We start from the raw sequence: 21,896 nt of genomic DNA on the forward strand, positions 1-21,896 counted from the left end.
GGTAAATGATGGGCCTAGAGCCTGCAATAGATGGATGGGTAATTTAAAATGAAAAAACACTATATAAGATTACATATACAAACTGGGCTTCTAAACAGGATCACTGAGGTGTCTATCAAACTGAAACCACTTAGCTTGCCAAAAACTGCAGATCAACAACCAGATTATTGCATCTGCCATTACTGGACAAGATCAAACTCCCATTACTAATACCACAAGTGTTCTCCCCTGCCTACACCTCAGGAAGATTAATACCCATACTGTTCAAGGGGGAAAGCCTCTTAATTATAAAATCAGCCTAATAATTTGTAGACGATGTTTTTGATATAGGGCAAGAGAAACACAGAGCTATAACTCTCTGTTTTTTAGGTACCTATGTTTGATTCTAGACTTGGGAAACACAGAGCACTGTCTGTTTATTAGACACTTGTGTTTTTCATTGTCACTAGGGAAGCCTGCACTGCCTACCTATGTGTGTCAGAGAGGCTTTAGCTTTTTCGAACATAGACTTTGTTCAGAGCATTTTTAATGTGGCATTGTTAAATCTATTTTGAGGTGTAATAACGGTATTTCACAGAGATGAGAAACTTTTTCAATTTACTCTCCAAGCCAGCGAAGCTCAGAGCTTTAATGAAAATTGATGCTTATAATATCATCATCCACCTTCTTGTTACCTCTTTGTTACGATGTATGATGTTTCATATTGGCCTGGTGAATATAAAACGATGGTTTTATTAGGAAAATACAATTCATTGAGAAGAAGGTGATTATAAATGTCAGAACAAAATCTCTAACATAGAAATATTCCAAGATCACTTATAACATCAAATGTATGAATAATAATTCACTTTAGAAATATTCCAAGATCACTTATAACATCAAATGTATGAATAATAATTCACTTTTTGGTGACATGGAGTTAATTTCAACTACCACCACTATAACCTAACAACTATTATTATGATTTTTAAATCCTACTTGCAAGCACAGATGAAAACTTCTTACGTCACATAAATATCAATTACAATATGATTTGAACAGAGATTACACTGTAAGGTTTACATAGCAATACACCAAAACAGTGAAAAACAACATTAAAGTGAAAAAATTGATTAATGCTAATAGACAATTTTTCTCCTTTTTCCATCCATGTTGATGTTTGTACCCAATTGAAAAAGAGAAATATTTGTTATTTTTCTCATATTTGTTATCCTCTGGGCAGAGAGTGAGTCTTTTCTTAAAAAACAAACTCCCAAATTAAGTGAAATGTATATGTGGGATTCTGAAGCAGGAAAGGAGATGGGCCAGGATGGATATGGACAAAATATTTGTGAACTGGACAAAGGATGAGACAAAAACTTTAATCATAGATGACACATGCATTTGTTTCTGGTTGGATAGGGGACAGCCTTACCTTTCAGCATCTCAAATGTGTAAAGTCGTGCATTTTTCAAAAGCCATAGACGCCGCATATAACGCTACTACTACGCAACACCCACCACCACCACAATACCTGGGTGGTGCGTTTGCTTTATCCACGAAAATGACCGACTACTAACTAAAGACGACACTACACAGAAGATTCCATTGCCTGTGTTCGAAACGCCTTAACAGTTATATCCACATTATGTTAACAGTTATATCCATCGAATAAATCATGTAAGGCTGATTAAATTTACATATTTGCGGTTATTTAATTGGATGGAATGATTGTTATCTTTCCATGTGGATTTAAATCTTTACCAAAGACATGTTGAGCTTTGAAGCATCTTTGTTTTATTATAAAGTTGACTTAAATGTGGGCCAGAGCCAATTTATCTATTCATCAGAGTTTTATTTGATACAGTGATTAACAATATTTTGGATTTTCTTGATAGTGGTTATTTAATTTGGTGGAATGATTGTTATCATTGTTATCTTTTCCATCTAGGTTTAAGTCTCCACCAATGACAAGTTGAGTTTTGATATTTTGATGATTTTTGTTATAACGTGTTCAAGTATAATTGTAGGCTGACCGGTGGTTGGGTGAAATGATTGTTATCTTTCTCATCCAGGTTCAAATCTTCAGCTTTGATATCTTGATGAATATTATTGTAATGGCTTACAGCGCCAGAGAAACACTCTTGAGTATAACTATGAGCTGGCTGGTGGTTCAGATCTATGTAAATACCATGTTGAGCTTTGATATATTAATAAATATTGTTATAATAACTTAAGATGTAAGAAAAACACTGTGAACTACTTAATATCAGCGATCTCACTCTTTCCTTAAACTATAAAAGAGGTTCATTTTTTTTGAAGAGGTTAATATCAACAATCTCACTTTTTCCTTCAACTATAAAAGATGTTCAATTTGTTTCAAGAGGTTCATTGCTTTTTTGTTTGATAAAAAATAAATGTTGCACATTGCTGTGATAACAATGTTTCAATGCCCTAATACTGTTTCTGCGTGTCTAAGGCCCAAGACCCAGAGACATCTGGCAGGTGTGAAATCTGCCCCCTTACTGACCACCAGCAGGTCATTCCAGTTGGGGCGTGGTTTTCCTTGAATAAGAGCGATGCATTAACTGTTAACAGCCAAAGATAGTTGTCCTCACTGCTGGTTTGACAGCTGAATTATGATAGGTTTTTCCACCTTGTTAAAAGAAAACGCGATATTTCATAATTTTATTTGATGAAAGTTGATCGTAAATCATGAGCAAAGTAATGAAGTTCCAAGGTTGGTCATAAATCATGAGCAAAGTAATGAAGTTCCAGGGGATTCGAAGATCGTTCACTGCATTAAAATGCGAGAGTTACATGGTCCAGCTAGCCAGCGAGCGTTACCAAAGGATAATGGAATATTTCATCAAATTGATCAAGAAAAAGCACGGAAAGGATATTAGTAAGGATAACAGAAATGAAATAAGACATTCAATGTGTTCTTTGTAATATAGATATAAACAAAACATCTAAAGAAAAGTAATTGCACAATGATCCACTCCAAGAAAACAAGGTTTTCCACAAACCAATTAACTCTTCTAGAAAAATTCAACAATTCTAGTTTAATAATCCTATCGGCCTCTCTTTGTACCTTTTGGGACAATTGCTAGTAACTAATACGTTAATAAATCGGTTTTGTTAATAAATCGGTTTTAGTTAATAAATCGGTTTCTGTTACGTACCAAACTTTACCCTAACGACCTCACTAAACCCGTCCTGCCCTCGAATATCCGCGTTTGATGCAGAGGAGGGCGGGGGTGTTGAGGATGGCGCAGCGGAGTTGCTGCAGAGGAGGGCGACAGACCTGCAGAGAAGGGAGAAGGGTTTCGACGAGGGCCGCAGAGGACGAGGCGACTTTCTTCGCTGCATGAGGGCCACGTAGGCCGTTTTTCCTGCAGATCGTTTTGCCCTCGCCCTCTGCCTATTATGGTGGTAGTTATGAGGTTTTATATATATTTGGGTCACTGTTATCTTAAATTTTACTTTATCTTTGTTGTTCGTGAAAACCTGCAGGTGTATGGAGGATTGATTCTACTCTGCGTAAGGAGAAAGCCCTACAAGATTTTTCGGGTATGCATTATTATTATCTCATGTGAGAGGTTCCTCTGGATATTTTGCTCATGTGCATAATCGATTTTTTAAACTACTGTTATCTGAAATGCCTGTTACTTCACTGTCTCATGTGAGAGATACCTCTGGATATCTTGCTCATAGACAGAATGGGTGTGTGAAACTGTTGCTATATGTGCAATACCTGTTAAGTTTTGTCTCATGAACTTTGGTTCATTACTGTGCATAGATCAGTGGTTGCATATTACATTTACTATTTGCTTAACGACTGTGTATGTTTCTTTTTTTGCGTCAAAAGCAGCAAATCACCTCCCAAGTCCACCATCTCAGACAATGCCCCTTTTAGAGCTGCGAACCAACCTCAAGAAGCATTCCTGTTCTCAAATGTGGTCTTCTCCTGTGCTGAGACTCGAGAGTCTGTAGGAGTTTTCTTCCTTGTTCATGGGCCTTCTCTGTATCTGTTGTTTCTATAATTTTGGTTCGTTTCCTTTTGGTTGTCTTCTAATCTAACCGGGTCTTATTTTCGTCCTCTCAACTTTTTGGATCCCACAGCAGGCCATCTATGGAAGATCTATTATGGCTCTGAATGTCCTTCCACTTGCTATACCTTTTTTGTGCAGCCTGTCATTAGACGGCCTGCATCTTGGCAGAGTTTGCATTTGAAGATTGTACTTCCATAGTCATCTCGCTGGGTTCATTGAGATCCTTTCAAATCTAGGTCAACCCTATGAGGCATACCTTTGTTGACAGTTCTACGCATGTTTAGGTGCAATTGAAGATTTTACTCTCCTCGTTGGTCTATAATACCTGAGATAAACATTGGTAAAAAATTACTTGAATCTTGCAAGGGGTACCAACCAATAGTAAAGTGTACATGCGTGAGGCATTGAACCATTAAGCATAATTTCATTGTAAGTATCTCTCATACGTTCATAGTTGAATTAGGTGCTAACCAACCGAATCCAAAAAATTGAAATCCTCTTGAGCCACTTGTAACATCTATTTCCTGCAAGTTTTATCCGTTTTATACTTCCACTGAGTGTACTTTCATTACAGAAACCCTTTTGTCATTTCCACTGAGTGTGAATTGTTTAAAAACTCAGAATTGTTTAGATACTTTTTGGGTCATGAAATTGGTTTCAGCAATAATCTGAGCCAGACCAAACAGTTCCTTCTTTTATATGCATTATGTATATTAGATCCCTTGCCTTAACACTCTAATCTGTAGGTGTTGTCTCACTACTTGTTGACACAGACCATCCTGTGGTCAAATCATGTTAAAACATGGACAGTGAAGAAAGTCAAGATATGTATTTCCAGTTCAACAAAATGGGGGAGATTTCAAGCTCACACAAGCATTTTGTCTCTAACCCTCAGGAGCATAGCCCCACTTTAATGACGACTGATATGAAATTTTCTAAAAGGGCAGCAACATAATTGTATTCTGCATTTATTATTATATAGCTCAGGAATCTTGCTTTCATTTATCCAGGCTATTAAAAGTCTTGATTGGCCCTAGATTGTATGCCTGTGGGCCAGAAAGCTGCATGAATTTGTACTATGTTTTCATTCTAAATAGTTTCCAGGTTTCCAAGAGTGCCTTTTTTGGAAAAGTTTTCCCAGCGTCAGATGGATATTACACATGAATGCTAAGTACAGTCCCCACCTTGTTAGAGAATGTCCACTCTGCCATGAATTGTACATTAGCCACAGAGCAGATACAGAGTCTTATAATTTTGATTCAAAATTAATTCCCAATTGAATTGATTCAGTTATATATATGCTTTCTTGATTATTTAAACTTTATTCCTCTTTGATTGGCAATTTATCTTTACTGCTGTTAGAGGCTGCTGTCTATTCTGCTAAAACAAAACCACCAACCAGACATTGCTTTTTGCTCCTTGTTTGAATCGATCTTTTTATCCACTTTCCACTGTCGAGGATTTGGCAAAGGGATCTTATGCTTTCTTGATTATTTAAACTTTATTCCTGTTTGATTGGCAATTTAACTTTACTGCTGTTAGAGGATGCTATCTATTCTGCTAAAACAAAACCACCAACCAGACATTGCTTTTTGCTCCTTGTTTGAATTGATTTTTGTATCCACTTTTCACTGTCGAGGATTTGGCAAAGGGATCTTGATGTTCTATGGTCTTCTTCATTTCATTTTTTCCCAAATTCGGCTGTGGTTGGTTTTCTTCTCCTGGTTCCTGATCTCAATTGTGGTCTTCTCCTGTGCTGAGACTTGTTTTCAGTGATTTGTTCAGATGGTTTCTCTAAATTTAGACTTTTGTCAGTGATTCGTTCCGTTGCCACGATAGTCAGAAATAATGATGAATAATGCAATAATTGGTTTGTATCTTATTGTCAAGTTCAAAGATTAGAAAAGGAAAACTAAAACAAGGGAGCCTATGCTGAAGAGCAAATAAATTGCATATTGTTTATGCTTCTAAGGGTCCTATCTGAAGCAAATGGCACTGGAAAATATTGTCTACTATACATCTGCATGAGTTTCTACAACAACTTAGATTTGTACATTGATTTATCATGATTCAGTGGCTTGCTTCTATCCCAAACGTTACATTGGAATGTCATGATGTCATCCTTGATTAGTTGGAGAATTGGCATTGCCAAAGCACATTCAGTGGACACCACATCGAGCTGGGATATGTCCAAGGGTAATGTCGGTTGATGGTTGATTGAAATGCATAAATTAGAAGTATATTCGCTTAGCCTGATAAGGATTTTTAGAAGAATAAAGTAGAACTGTGTTCTCATTAATCTTTTTCATAGCTACTTAAGATTTTTTAAAAGCATAATCCTTCATTTAGTATCATGATAAGATCCTCTTCTAAGGTTAGCTGTGAATTGGTGAGAGTTTACCACAACTAGCCTAGGGTTGATTTTCGTGCATTCTTGTCTGGTTTCTACTTGAGAATCCTTCATGCAACACAACCCCACTCCCATGCAAGGGCAAAAATTGGGTAGTTTCTGTCCCCAACAAAAAGAAAATTGGGTAGCTTCTTTCCCCAACAAAAAGAATTGATGCTTTACGTTCTCTAAAAAGGTTGGGAGTTATCAGTACCAGTTGGGAAAATTTGGGGACGTGGCCTTTCACACTTAATGGGGTTAACATTGTATCTTAACACTCTAATATGTAGGTTTTTAAATTGTATTTTAAATCTCTGGTCTATACTTTGTACTGAAGGGGAATCATTCTAACTTAACCAATGTAGTATTTCATCCATGGACCATGATAGAAAATCCTCTGCCATCAATTGTACATTAGCCACAGAGTAGATACAGAGTCTTATAATTTTGATTCAAAATTAATTCCCAATTGAATTGATTCAGTTATATATATGCTTTCTTGATTATTTAAACTTTATTCCTGTTTGATTGGCAATTTAACTTTATTGCTGTTAGAGGATGCTGTCTATTCTGCTAAAACAAAACCACCAACCATAAATTGCTTTTTGCTCCTTGTTTGAATCGATTTTTGTATCCACTTTCCACTGTCGAGGATTTGGCAAAGGGATCTTGATGTTCTGTGGTCTTCTTCATTTCATTTTTTCACAAATTCGGTTGTGGTTGGTTTTCTTCTCTTGGTTCTTGATCTCAATTGTGGTCTTATCCTGTGCTGAGACTCGAGAGTCTGTAGGAGTTTTCTTCCTTCTTCATGGGCCTTCTCTGTAGCTGTTGTTTCTATAATTTTGGTTCCTTTCCTTTTGGTTGTCTTCTAAACTAACCGGGTCTTATTTTCGTCCTCTCAACTTTTTCGATCCCACAGCAGGCCATCTATGGAAGATCTATTATGGCTCTGAATGTCCTTCCACTTCCTGTACCTTTCTTGTGCAGGCAGTGATTAGACGGCCTGCATCTTGGCAGAGTCTGCATTTGAAGATTGTACTTCCATAGTCATCTGGCTGGGTTCATTGAGATCCTTTCAAATTTAGGTCAACCCTATGAGGCATACCTTTGTTGACAGTTCTACGCATGTTCAGGTGCAATTGAAGATTTAGAGATCTATTATGGCTCTGAATGTCATTCCACTTGCTTTTTGCTCCTTGTTTGAATCGATTTTTGTATCCACTTTCCACTGTCGAGGATTTGGCAAAGGGATCTTATGCTTTCTTGATTATTTAGACTTTATTCCTGTTTGATTGGCGATTTAACTTTACTGCTGTTAGAGGATGCTGTCTATTCTGCGAAAACAAATCCACCAACCAGACATTGCTTTTTGCTCCTTGTTTGAATCGATTTTTGTATCCACTTTTCACTGTCGAGGATTTGGCAAAGGGATCTTGATGTTCTGTGGTCTTCTTCATTTCATTTTTTCACAAATTCGGCTGTGGTTGGTTTTCTTCTCCTGGTTCCTGATCTCAATTGTGGTCTTCTCCTGTGCTGAGACTCGAGAGTCTGTAGGAGTTTTCTTCCTTCCTCATGGGCCTTCTCTGTAGCTGTTGTTTCTATAATTTTGGTTCCTTTCCTTTTGGTTGTCTTCTAAACTAACCGGGTCTTATTTTCGTCCTCTCAACTTTTTGGATCCCACAACAGGCCATCTATGGAAGATCTATTATGGCTCTGAATGTCCTTCCACTTGCTGTACCTTTCTTGTGCAGGCAGTCATTAGATGGCCTGCATCTTGGTAGAGTCTGCATTTGAAGATTGTACTTCCATAGTCATCTGGCTGGGTTCATTGAGATCCTTTAAAATTTAGGTCAACCCTATGAGGCATTCCTTTGTTGACAGGTCTACGCATGTTCAGGTGCAATTGAAGATTTTACTCTCCTCGTTGGTCTTATGAAATTTTATAAATTGACCTAAGAAATATCTGACTCTTCCATAAGAACTACTCTTTTACATTATCCCATAAAGAAAGGAGAAACATAACGTCAAGGTCTCACATTCACAGCAATTTCAAGAGTACCTTCTCTACAAGATCTCCAGATTAGCCCTGCATTCAGTTTCGATTGTTACAGTAAAATGAAGGACAACAAAAACATTGCTCGCAGAAAACACGCAGAAGAAATTCTCTGTTCAATGCCGCCTCCAGATAATCTGCGCCAACCCATATTTTAACATGACCAAAAGGTTTCCTCCATTTATTTACCTCATTCTATTTCATAACATACTTTTCATATATTTCAACAACAACCAAATTTAATCAACATTAATAATTAAGCAAATATTAGAATGTCTTGATATTATCTATACATCTCATTCTAACATTTTCTTTGTTTTGCAACAGGACATATGGACTCAAAAATAGCATACCTAAGCAACTACAAGTAGAATGGCAAGCAAAAAATATGCGTCTCCAACTACGCATAAATCTCCAATGGTGTTTAGTATGCCATTATTCACCATGCATCTTCCACTAAGCAAATATTAGAATGTCTTTATATTATCTATACATCTCATTCTAACATTTTCTTTGTTTTGCAATAGGACATATAGACTCAGAAATAGCATACCTAAGCAACTACAAGTAGAATGGCAAGCAAAAAATATGTCTCCAACTACGCTTAAATCTCCAATGGTATTCAGTATGCCATTATTCACCATGCATCTTCCACTAACAATATATAAATCCCCATGGCAAAGGTAACTTCATTTCCATTCTTTCCAAATTCATTTTAACACAACTCACCTGCAAAGTATTACTAATAAATTTCCACAACTGATTTACATATTACTAATTCTAACAAAATAAATATTTTGCAGGTCCATTACTGCTTCTTCAGGTCTTCGATGCTTCCGACATGTTTTGATACAACTTCAAATATGGAATGACAAGCACAATGCTCTTTAGAATATTATATTGCTTCTCGAACCTCTTTTGTTACAATTCACTATTTGTATTTTCCATTTGAAACTTAAAAAAGGAAGTTTCAAGATCAAATACCATTTTGATAGTTTATGTCTTCACAACCAATTCATTGTCAATGGGTTTTAACATATTTTGTTAACAAAATCAATTGATTTTAATGAATATAATACATGTTTTCAATATATCTTCATATTAATTTAATTTCCCGTTTGAATAATGATTTCTTAAATAACCCTATCCAAATCAATATGGATACCTGGTTGTTGTTCACGTGAATTCATTCGTTTACCTTCACATTCAACTACTCAATTTTTACCAAATACAAACAAAGGTCTCTAAACAAGTTCAATGGATATTTATGCCTACTTGCATTCCATTTCGTAGCCACTTTAACCCCCAAAAACGGTTTTCGGCATGGCTTCCTCAAATTAAAACTCAAAATCATCGACCCTTGGTTTCAAAAAAGCCCACAAAAGCCCATTCACATTTCAATATTCTTCCACACACTATGCCTTACGGCGTTTCCTTTGCAACATTAGGTGCAAATGCTAGTTTTTAGTTTTTAATCCATAGTCAGATGATTTCTGTAGCAAATATCCTTCGTTAGAAGAGCCGAACGAGAGGTCACATTGCACCACGCCCTTTCCGTTACACAAACATAATTAATTTGAAACGAAACGCTTCCTCTTTTGGATTTCCGCATGGAGCGTTGCGTCGACGCACGTCCCTATGTCAAATCAAATTAATTTTGAAAAAGCAAATGACATTCGTTGTCCAACAAATTTGTTTGAATACAGAGTAGGGTTCGAACGCCCGCATGCAGCAGGCTCGTCGGTGCCTAACAAGCTCCACAGTTTGATTGGGAGCTTGTCCTTGACTGCAGTCATCATGGGAACTTTAATGAAGCAGGTACAGGTCTCTGTTCCAAAGAAAACAGGACATTATGCATTTTGAGAGAATTCAGTCTCGGGTAGAGTTCTTGGTAAGGGATTAAGTCAGGTTTTCGTTTGATCGTGGTGTTTCAAGCTCTTGTATAGTTTGAGAATGTGTTTCTGCGAATGGTTTGCAGGATTTGCAGAGTCATAGCGTAACAAGCTCTGCAATTATCTATCCTTGCTCTGAAAAGAGGTCGAGAAAGGGTGGTATGGTCACTATTTTTTAGTTTTGAAAACATCCCTTCATTGCATTGCACTAGAATGTTAGGTGTTTCAGACTGTCGAATTACATATTTGACAGTGGAAAATTAGCTAGTGTTGAGCGCGCTTAAGGTTTCGGTTATGTGCCATCAGAGGTTTCGAGAGCTGTATTACCTTTTAATTTTCTTAATCTCATGGTGTTTGCATTTAACCTCTATACCATTACTCCTTTGTCAGGATATCGGTCCCTATAGTAGTGCTCCATTGTCACGTTTCAGTCACTGTGCCGTTCCTCAGCTGTGAGTGTTTTAGTCGCTGCAACAATATCACTATTAGAGGTAGGAGGAACTGTGCAATTCCGCTAATATAAGTATTAACGTAGATGCTTTATGATAAAGAGATTTGTGTATTATTTATTCCAATAAGCTAATAGGTTTTGCAACATTTTATTATTAACTATTGAAACCAGAAAAGCTCTATTAAGAATTTTTTAAACTCAAACAATGATTGATTAAAAGAGAACTCGCTGTTTGAAAATTCTAGAATGAAACAATCCCAAAAACCCTTATTAATCCGAAGTTAGAAAAACTCTTTTTTATATAGTTACTCACTTTTAATTTCCCAATACTTGAATGGAATTTTGGAACGCTAATAGTTTTAACCACGGTACACAGACCGTCTCTCGACATAAGATTTTGTATGAGATTATATGGTTATCAAAATTTTAAATCCTTTCAAAATATCTAGAGATTTATTACATGGTAGCATAGCCGTCTAGACGAAATAGGTTATGTTTTCAGATATTCTTTGTATTTTGAAGCGGATATTTTCATTTTGATTTGTAAATGTGTTAGAAAATTTGTACAAATGAATCTAGTTAGTAAATGTTGAATACACAGCTTTGCAGAGGAAAAACATTAAAAAAATCAAAAGAACAAAAAGAATTATTGATTAAAAGAAAATAGGTTACAATGCTCATGATATACTACATGAGAGTCAACTAATACGCATCACTGGGTGAAGATCCCAAGGTAATGTGCCATAGTGGTGATCCATTAGAGGACTCAACACCTACAACAAGTTCTGAAGAGAACTAGCCAGTTGCGGAGTGAAAGGAGGAGCAAATCAGGGAGTAAATCATGCAGAAAGGATCTTGCATGTAGTCCCATGCATGCATGGACAATCAAAGGCACCAATCTGGTGAAGATTCAAATGTTGAAGCCTTGCATGTCAGTGAATCCTCTAACTAAGTGTCTGCATGTGCCAGTAATGAAGGTCCTACGTGTGTAGTACCTCCAACACCCCCCTTGAACACCACTATAGGGAAAAATAAAAAATGGGCCCTCGTAACTAAGGCCAAAGGTCACCCAAAATATAGTGCAACTTGTACTAAAATTGAGGAAAGAGGGAAAACCTCGTGGGAAAACCCCACCTCAAAATACAATGTAATCAAAAGAAAAAAGGAAGAAAAGACAGTTGCTAAGCAACTGTGTCCTTCATTGTAAGACAATCGCATAGAGAGTGAAACTTATGCTTAGTGAATGTCTTGGTGAAGATGTCTGCATTCTGTTCTACTGAAGGACAGAACTACAAATCAATGACCCGAAGATGTACTAAGTCTCTGATGTAGTGCATATGGATCTCTATGTGCTTCGTTCACTGTCGTTGTACTGGATCCCTGCAAAATTTGAGAGTGCGCTAGTTGTCATACCATATGACAATGGGCCAGTGGAACTGGACGCCCAACTCAGTGAGAAAGTGTTGTATCCACAATGCCTGAATGGTGATGTTGACTACTCCTCTGTACTCGGCCTCAGCTGAAGAGAGAGCAATAGGAGCCTGCTTCTTGCTTGAACAATAGATAGGGCCAGACCCTAGACTGAGTAAATATCCAGAGGTGGAATTGCGATCAATGTTGTTGCCCGCCCAATCAGAATCTGTGAAACCAAGGAGATTCAATGCAGTGCCTGTTGCATAGTGAATCCCAAAGGTGATGGTGCCCTGAACATATCGGAGGATGCGCTTGGCAGCTTTCCAGTGAAGCTCATGCAGCTACTACATGTATCTGGAAACTGCCCCTACTGCATATGAGGGATCTGGTATGGAGTGGGTGAGGTACAGTAAGCTCCCCACTAGCTGTCAGTAGAGAGTACTGTCAACTAAGGTAGTGTCACCTCCATCCTCAAGGCGGACCCTAGACAGAAAAGGATTCGATGCTGGCTTGCAATCAATCATGTGAAATCTCTTGAGGAGATCCCATGCATACTTAGCCTGAGAACGTTTGATGCCTGTGGCATCCTGGCCAATCTCAAGACCAAGAAAGAAGTGTAATGGACCCATGTCCGTCATCAAGAACCTATTATGCAAGGTCCTCTTGGCTGCAGCAATCGCTGAAGACGAGCTACCAGTGATCAGGAGATCATCCACATACAAAACTAAGATAAGAAGAGACTCATGTGTCCTGAGCATGTAAACATTCGGATCAGACTTACATCTTTCAAAGTTTTGTGATAAGAGAAAAGAATCCATCTTCACATACCAAGTTCTTGGGGCCTGCTTAAGGCCGTAGAGACACTTCTTCAGTTTGCAGATCAAATATGAATCTTGAATGAAACCATGTGGCTGCTCCATGTAGATCTCCTCAGATATGTCTCCTTGAAGAAAGGCATTCTTCACATCCATCTGATGTACTTCCCACTTCTGGGCAGACGCAATGGAAAGTGTAAGGTGTATGGAATCCATCTTTGCTACTGGAGCAAAGGTCTCATCATAATCAATGCCATGCACTTGCTCGAAGCCTTTGGCTACTAGCCTGGCTTTCTATCTGGTGATTTTCCCATTTGCAGCACTCTTGGTCTTATATATCCATTTGCATCGGACAAGTTTCCTTCTTGAAGGAAGGGGGACCAGATCCCAGGTCTGGTTCTCGATGAGGGAGTTGTACTCCTCCTCCATGGCGAACTCCGAAGAGGAATGCACAACAGCCTCAGCATAAGACTATGGATCAGAAGACTGAACCAAATGACAATGTCGGGATGGCATTGGTTAAGTGGCAGTGAGGGCAAGAGGAGGTTCAATAAACTCTGAGATAGTCCTCTGCGGATCAGAATTATCCCCCACAAGACCATTTCTAGCAGCTGGGTGGTCTTGTGCATATATCTCACTTAAGCTCCTTATTCTCTGATTTGTGACAGGGGAAGTTGATTCACTGCTGGAAGCCCGATCTGGGCTTGGATGTGGATCAATTTGTATCTGGAGACTCTCTCTGCATTCTATACCTCGAAATCTACATGCTCTATATCAGCATCTAGGTGTACCAAGTCATCAGCGCGGTCATGAGGTAGATAAAAGGTTTCTGCATGCGGCAATTGAGGTGCATGCGAGAGACTTCCCTCAAATTGGACACTTCACTCAATGATGAGCCTGTCCGCAGAGGAAATCAGCAGTCGATATCCCTTCACACCATCAGGGTTTCCAACAAAGATGCACTCAATGCTTTGTGGATCAAAAGCTTTCCTCTTTTCAGAGGGGATCTTGGCCCATGCTCGGGAGCCAAAAACACGGAAGTGGGTGACCTCTGGTTTAGTTCCGCTCCAAGCCTCAAAGGGGGTCTGATCCTTGACTTATGAGGAGATATGTTCTAGATGTAGTTAGCAGAATTAAGTGCTTCAGCCCATAACTTATGAGGTAGTGACTTAGCATGCAGCATGCAGGAAGCCATCTCTTTGAGAGATCAGTTCTTTCTCTTAGCAACTCCATTCTGCTGCGGAGTGTATGGAACTATGTGTCGCAACTGTATGCTGGACTCAAGGCAAAGGCTCTGAAGTGTTGTGTTAACATATTCCCCCCCATTGTCTGTACGGAGGGCTTTGATCTTTCTCTCTGATTGTGTCTCAACTATTGTTTTGAAATCTTCAAAGTGCGCAAAAACTTCAGATTTGGCCCTGAGAAGATACACCCAAGTATACCGTGAGAAATCATCAATAAATGTAAGCACATACCTTGCTTTGTTGATGGAAGGATGAGGAAAAGGCCCCATTAGATCACTATGGATGAGATCTAGAGGAGAGGATGCTTTGTGAGTCTTGCCAGTGTTAAACTTTTCTCTAAGATGTCTTCCAAGGACACACCCTTCACAAACTCCTTTGGAGAAACTTGTTGGAAATAATACTGAGGGGGGGGGGGGGGTGAATCAGTATTAGCAAGTCAATAATATTTCATTTCCATAATCAGATTCATATACACTACTTCAGTTAATTAAACTTGCGTGTATACGCAAATGTATGTAAGGCAACTAGTGTATACTATTCAAACTTATTACTTAGTTAATTCATCATAAGTTAATCTTTAATCTATGCATTAGAACCATATAAACAGTAACCAAGTGCAGTAAAACAGAACAAACAATCACACATATGAACACAAGATATAAGGTGGAAACCCAATGTGGGTGAAAACCACCTGCTGTAATCGTCTTTATCTTCTTTTAATAAGAAACTTCTTTTTACAATTTTTGTACTGGTACAGACTTATACCAGTACGCAGGCTTCTACATGTAGAAGGTTACAACCCTCTCTCGTTCTCCAGCTTTTCCTGGAAGGGAGCTACAACCCCCTAGCTCTTGTACTAGTTGTTGTGTTTACTAGTACGTAGGTGCAGGCCTACAGAAGGCTACAACCTTCTCTTTTCTTCCAGGGACCACGTTTCATAAATTTTCAGACTGGATCCATCAATAACATCAATCAACCATCAACTATATCTGCATCAACCAATCTCCTTTGCACCAACCAAAACTGAATCAATCAATCACTTCTCATAATGTTGTAACCAGAATACAGTAACAGTAACCAGAACCCAAGCCAGAACCCAGAACACTATAACAGCAAACAGAAGTAGCTAAAGCATATTTTATTAGGTATACGCTACTTCAATGTGTCAAACCTGTGTAGATACGTTGTTATCTCAAAGAGAACCTGCATATACAATGTTTTGATATGCAGAACCAACGTGTATAGGTGCCTTTTCTAAAGTGAACCTGCGTAAAGATCTATAAATGATGATTTAAACTTTACAACAATTCTAGACATCAATTATACCCAGATCATCATATTTACAGATTACAACATGCACTAGTTATTTAGGTAAATATCAAAACAAAGATACTTCTCTTCAAGCCTTAAGATCTTGACCCATCAATAGAACTTATCCTTCATCAAGCGCTCAGGTTCATCCTTGATTCAGATCCAACTATGCACCATAACCCAATGACCTGTATTCTAGATCTTGCTCTTCATTAGATATTCAATGCTTGAGTGCCTTTTCCTAATGATCTTCTCCTCATTTTATAGTCTTAGGCCTTACTCAATACCATGGTCCAGAACCACTTAGAATCAATACCTTGGACCAAATACCTGGGGTCAACACTTCGGACAAGAAATACCATGGACCAAATACCATGGACCAGAACTAATATTTCCAACATGTACGCACCTTTCCTTTCGAGAAAGTGAATGTGTACACTATACGCGCCTTTTGGTCTGCAAACTCGCGTGTACATGTGGCTTGGTCAATCGGGAACCTGTGTATACCTCTCTTTCTTGATTCTGTGAGCCTAAACTATGATCTGTCATCTGTATGAGTTGCCATCAAGGACAACACCTATGTCATAGTGTAAAATATGTATCATAATGCCAACAATCTCCCTCTTTGGACTTGATGGCAACCCCAAGTCACTCGCCCCCTTTGTCATCAAGGGCAAAGGGTTATGCTCCCCCTGAATGCATGCTAAATTCTTTGATATGCTGAAGTGTGTTGTCCATGGTCCCCTTGAATATAAGAAAGGTAATAAATTTGATTCTATACATACATCATAAATGACCTTCCTATCACTAATGACTCATACATACATCCATCTCCCAACCAAGTGGGGATATACCAAGTTTGACTCATCCACCCAACCAAGTGGGTATATACCAAATTATTATACATGTCAGAACAAGAACATTACATCATCCATCCCATGCATAGTGGGGAAACAAAATAGGTCATTTCATGACCTTGTCAATAAAATATATACATGACATAAATACCAAATATCTAAAACAAGACAATGATAGTTATCAGCAACTATCATCAACAACATCTGTCAATCACCATCCAGACCAGCAACCATGATCTCCCCCTGAACCTGTTCCACCTGAATAAAAAACAACTGTGAATTTGTACCAAGACCTTCTAAGATAATGCCAACAATGCATTACTATAAGTATATGCTCCCCCTGAATCTGTGCCAGATGATCACTATCAGACCCATATCAGACTCCTTTCATCCACTGTTTTTCTTCAAACCAACATATACGCGACTGTATCCACAGCAACCGGCGTATGTACGCGGATACACTTCATGAAACTCACATACAACCACTTTTCTCTGAAATAGATAAGTTTTAACAGCAAGATGATGCATCAGCTACTCCCAGCTTTTGTCTGAGATATTCAAATGTCTCTCTGGGTAGTGGTTTGGTGAATATATCAGCAACCTGTTCTTTGGAGGGAACATACTCCAATTTGACCTTTTGTTCAAGCACTTGTTCACGTAGAAAATGATATTTGATGGGTATGTGCTTGGTCTTGGAATGCATGACTGGATTCTTTGAAATACTGATTGCACTTGTATTATCACATAGAATGGAGATGGGTGGAGTACATGTGATTTGAATGTATTGCAATGTTTGCATCATTCAAAGGAGTTGTGTGCAACAATATGCAACAACCACATATTCTGCTTCAGCTGTAGATAATGAAACATGTGCAAAAGGTACTTGTTAGATAAAGCAAATTGCCAATCATGGATCTGTTGGTTGGTTGATGTACTACTGTTGATTCATCATTTGAACTGAGACTGCATCCTGTTACTATGGGGGTACATACTGGTTTAGAATCTTCCATGCCGTATTTTTTCAAGATCTGATTGAGATACTTGGTTTGTGATAGAAAAATACCATCTTTATTTTGTTGAACTTGTAGGTCGAGAAAATATGTGAGCTCACCAAGCAGGAACATTTCAAAATCTTGCTGCATTACCAAAGCAAAGTTTTGACTCATGGCTTCTTCATTGCTACCAAAATGATATTATCAACATACACAACAAGTATTAGCAATTTTTCATTATCAATATTTGTATATAGATTGCTATCAGTTGATCCTTTTGAAAAACCTTGTTGATGGAGGTATTTGTCAAGATGGTAATACCAGGCTCTTGGAGCTTGTTTTAGACCATACAGAGCCTTTTTGAGTCGGCATACAAGTTTTGGATAATTTCCAAGGATGAATCCATCTGGTTGCTCAATATATACTTCTTCTTCTAAGTCTCCATTAAGAAAGGCAGATTTTACATCCATTTGGTATACTTTGAAATTCTGAAAGCTAGCAAGAGAAAGGAACATTCTTATGGCTTCAAGCCTAGCAACAGGTGCAAAAGTTTCTCCAAAATATATACGTTCTTGTTGAGCATATCCTTTACAAACAATTCTGGCCTTATTTCTGATAACTTCACCATTTTCATCCAGCTTTTTTTTAAATATCCTTTTGGTTCCTATGATATTCTTATCATGAGGTCTAGGAACTAATTCCAAAGTATTATTCTTTTCAATTTGCTCAAGTTCTTCACTCATGGCCTTGACCCAACATTCATCTTTGCATGCTTCATTTACATTTTGAGGTTTGATGGAGGAAAGCAATGTTAGATAGCTTGAAGCTTCTATAATAGTTCTTCTTGTCTGCACACCTTCATCTTTTTGTCCCAAAATTTGAGTCTCTGGATGATTTTTCTCAACATACTTGATGGAGTCTTTTCTTTTGCCGTTATCTATTCTTCTGGTGCTTCATTGGTTTCTTCTTCTTCAGAATTAGTCTGATTTGATGTGGAAGGATAATCCTCATCTTCTCCACAGTCTTCGGTTTTTACCTTCTTTGGATTTTTTCCTGCTTCATCAACCACGACATCAATGCTTTCAATAATTTTCCCAAGTCTTTTATTATAACACTTATATCCTTTACTCTAGGAAGAGTAACCAAGGAGAATGCCTTCATCTGCTCTAGGTTAAAACTTGCCAAGTTTTTCATCAGTCCTTTTGATGTAACATTTGCTTCAAAAAACTTTGAAGTACTTTACAGTAGGAGTCTTACCATACCAAAGTTCATGTGGAGTTTGAGTTTTGTTTACACGAACATTTGCTTTTTTGAGAATAGTGACAACAGCAAATGCATCTTCACCCCAGAAGGTTGTAGGAGTTCCAGACTCATCTAGCATGGCACGAGCCATTTGTTGAACAGTTATGTTCATTCTTTCTACCACTCCGTTTTGCTGAGGGGTCCTTGCGGTGGAGAATTCTCTTTTTATTCCATGTTCAATTCATCCGAGGTAAATTCCCCTCCTTGATCAGATCTAAGGCATTTGATTTTGCGATCTCATTCATTTTCAACCAAATATTTGAAGGCTTTTAACTTTTCAAATGCTTCATCTTTATTCTTTAGAAGTCCTATCCAACACATTTTGGAAAAATCGTAAATGATTAATATAAAGTATTATTCTCTAGGAGTTGACTTTTTCCTTGATGGACCACATAAATTAGTATGAACAAGTTCAAGAGGCCTACTAGTTGATCCTTCCTTCTTAGGGAAATGTGATCTGGTTTTCTTACCAAATTGACATGATTTGCATATTGTATTTTCTGGAATGCTGATATAAGGAAGATCATGAACAGTCTGGAATTTGCATGCTTTCCTTATTTGAGGGAATCTTAAATGCCCCAATCTTCTGTGCCATAGCCAGTGTTCATCATTTTTGCTTAGATAGCACTGTTGTTGTCCTCCCTTGAGTATGTATAGGTTGTTTGGAGTTCTTATGCCTTTGATTACTGTTTCTCCTGTGTCAAGCTCACGAACAACACATCCATTTGATCAAAATACTACTTCATTTCCTTGATCACACATTTGACTAACACTCAATAGGTTGTGCTTTAGACCATCAACATACATAACATTCCCAGCTTTAACCTTTTCTTTTAAGAGAATAGACCCTTTACCTTTTATGACCGCAGGAGTGTCATTTCCAAATGAGACCTTCTTTTCCTTTTCTAAGGCATTATATGACTGAAGTTTTTCTTTATCACCTGTCATGTGTTTCGAGCATCCACTATCGATGTACCACTGATTTTCTTGTCCTTCTGCATACAAGGCTATACCACATATTTCTGTTTGTGGTTCTTTCTTTCTCCATATTTTGGGACTCAATGAAGTTTGCTCCTTCTGAGATGTTTGTCAAAATTTACTCCTGCATTCAGAATCTTCATGACTAAAGTTGTTATAGATATAGCATCCCATTCCATTTTCAAGAGGTGAAAAGTTATTGTAGGTCCTTTTCATGATTCCTGTCACATTCGCTTGATTTCATGCTTCTCTAGCCATGATGGTCTTGTAAGCAACACATTGAGCAGCTTTGTGTCCAAAGTTATGACATGAAAAACATTGGCCATTAAAGAAGTTCCTACGATTATCGAATCTATTGACCTGGTGATTGACATTCATTCTTGAAGTAGATTGAGTATGATTTACTTGAGGTTGGTTGTAGCTTCTTTTCATCCTTGAAGTAGATTGAACCTGATTTACTTGGTGATCTACTTGATGCCTTTGTTGACGATTACCAAACTGTTCACTACTCTTTGCTGCATCAAGATAGCTTTTGGTGGAGGTTGACGCCTTTTGTGCTTCAATATATCCAAGACCTGTCTTTCTCAGAGGAGAATGCTTCACTTTGATAATTTCATCTAAAGTTTTTGATCCTTTAGCAAATCTGAAATTGAGAGCTTTTGTTTTCTCAATATCTTTCCTTAGACCCAAAATTTCACATTCTAGTTTTTCATTGTGTTTTTCTCTTTCATCAAGTTGGAGTGTCAGAGTATCTATAATCATCTTTTCTTCTAAATAGATTTTGAGTTTAGAGATTTCTTCTTAAAGATCATCTTCATCTAAAGCATCCAAGAAATCATCATCTTCAAAAGCCATCCGAAGTCTATAGTCATTATTATCTTCATCACTATTTGATCAACCATCGTTATCTTCATGTGTATAGTAGCTCTTCTTACTTACACTTTGTTTCCTATTCCATTTTGTTGATTCCTTACCTTTATCAAGCTTATCTCTATGAGGACATTTGGCAGCGTAATGTCTGACTCTTCCACAAGCAAAACATTTGAAAGGTAGCTTACATCTGAATCTTCCAGAACCCCGTTGAAGGTTCTTGACAAAGTTTGCTTCTTCCTCTTCTTCTGAAATATTTCCTGATTCATTGAGTTCTTCTCTTCATGAATCTTTGAATGTGGCTTGTCTCATGTCTGATGGACCTCCTTTTCTCATTTCGAAAGCAGTTAAGATTTCGTGCAGCTGTGTCATAGTGATACTCTGAAGATCCTGCTTTTCTTCTATGGCATAAACTTTTGATTCAAACTTAGTAGACAAGGATCTTAAAACCTTTTCAACTAAGGTAACTTCTTTTTTCTCTTCACCCAAGTTCTTCATGCAATTAACAATCTTATCTATACATAAGAAGTAATTATCTATACTTTCATCATTGTTCATTTTGAGAGTTTCATATTGAATTCTAAGAGATTGTAGTTTTGCATGTTTTACTTGATTGTCTCCTTCATAGCTTAGAACGATCTTGTCCCATATTTCTTTGGTGGTCTTGAGCTGCATAAATTTGACAAATTCTGATTGTGACAAACTCACCAATAATGTATTAACAGCCTTGGTATTGGTTTCATATTTCTTTTTACCTACCGTATCTGTAGGAATTGCTGATGGAAATGTATATCCTCCTTCCACGATTTCCTAGACATCTGTTCCAAGAGATTGGAGATAGGTTGTGGTTCTTACCTTCCAATAAACGAAGTTGCTCCCATCAAAGATTGTTGGTCTAATGGATCCCTCTCTTTTGGAGTTACTCATGATGATAGATCTTCCTTCAAGTGATCAAGCTTCTTTTGAAGGACCTGCTCCGATACCAATTGTTGGAAATAATACTGAGAGGAGGGGGGTGAATCAATATTAGCAAGTCAATAATATTTCATTTCCATAATCAGATTCATATACACTACTTCAGTTAATTAAACTTGCATGTATATGCAGATGTATGTAAGGCAACTAGCGTATACTCTTAAAACTTATTACTTAGTTAATTCATCATAAGTTGATATTTAATCTGTGCATCAGAACCATATAAACAGTAACCAGGTGTAGTAAAACAGAATAGACAATCACACATATGAACACAAGATATAAGGTGGAAACCTAATGTGGGTGAAAACCACCTACTG

The 21,896-nt window shown here is 37.7% G+C and overlaps 1 protein-coding gene across 1 annotated transcript in view; it reads left to right on the forward strand.

Moving 5' to 3' along the window:
* The window catches only part of LOC149230916 (uncharacterized), a 59,120-nt gene that overhangs the window by 10,917 nt on the left and 26,307 nt on the right, over positions 1-21,896 (forward strand). The window lies entirely within an intron of this gene.

The sequence above is a fragment of the Pinus tabuliformis genome, chromosome J, assembly GCF_031772625.1.
Source record: "Pinus tabuliformis cultivar Carrire ecotype Pingquan chromosome J, CPIR1, whole genome shotgun sequence".
Taxonomy (NCBI): domain Eukaryota; kingdom Viridiplantae; phylum Streptophyta; class Pinopsida; order Pinales; family Pinaceae; genus Pinus; species Pinus tabuliformis.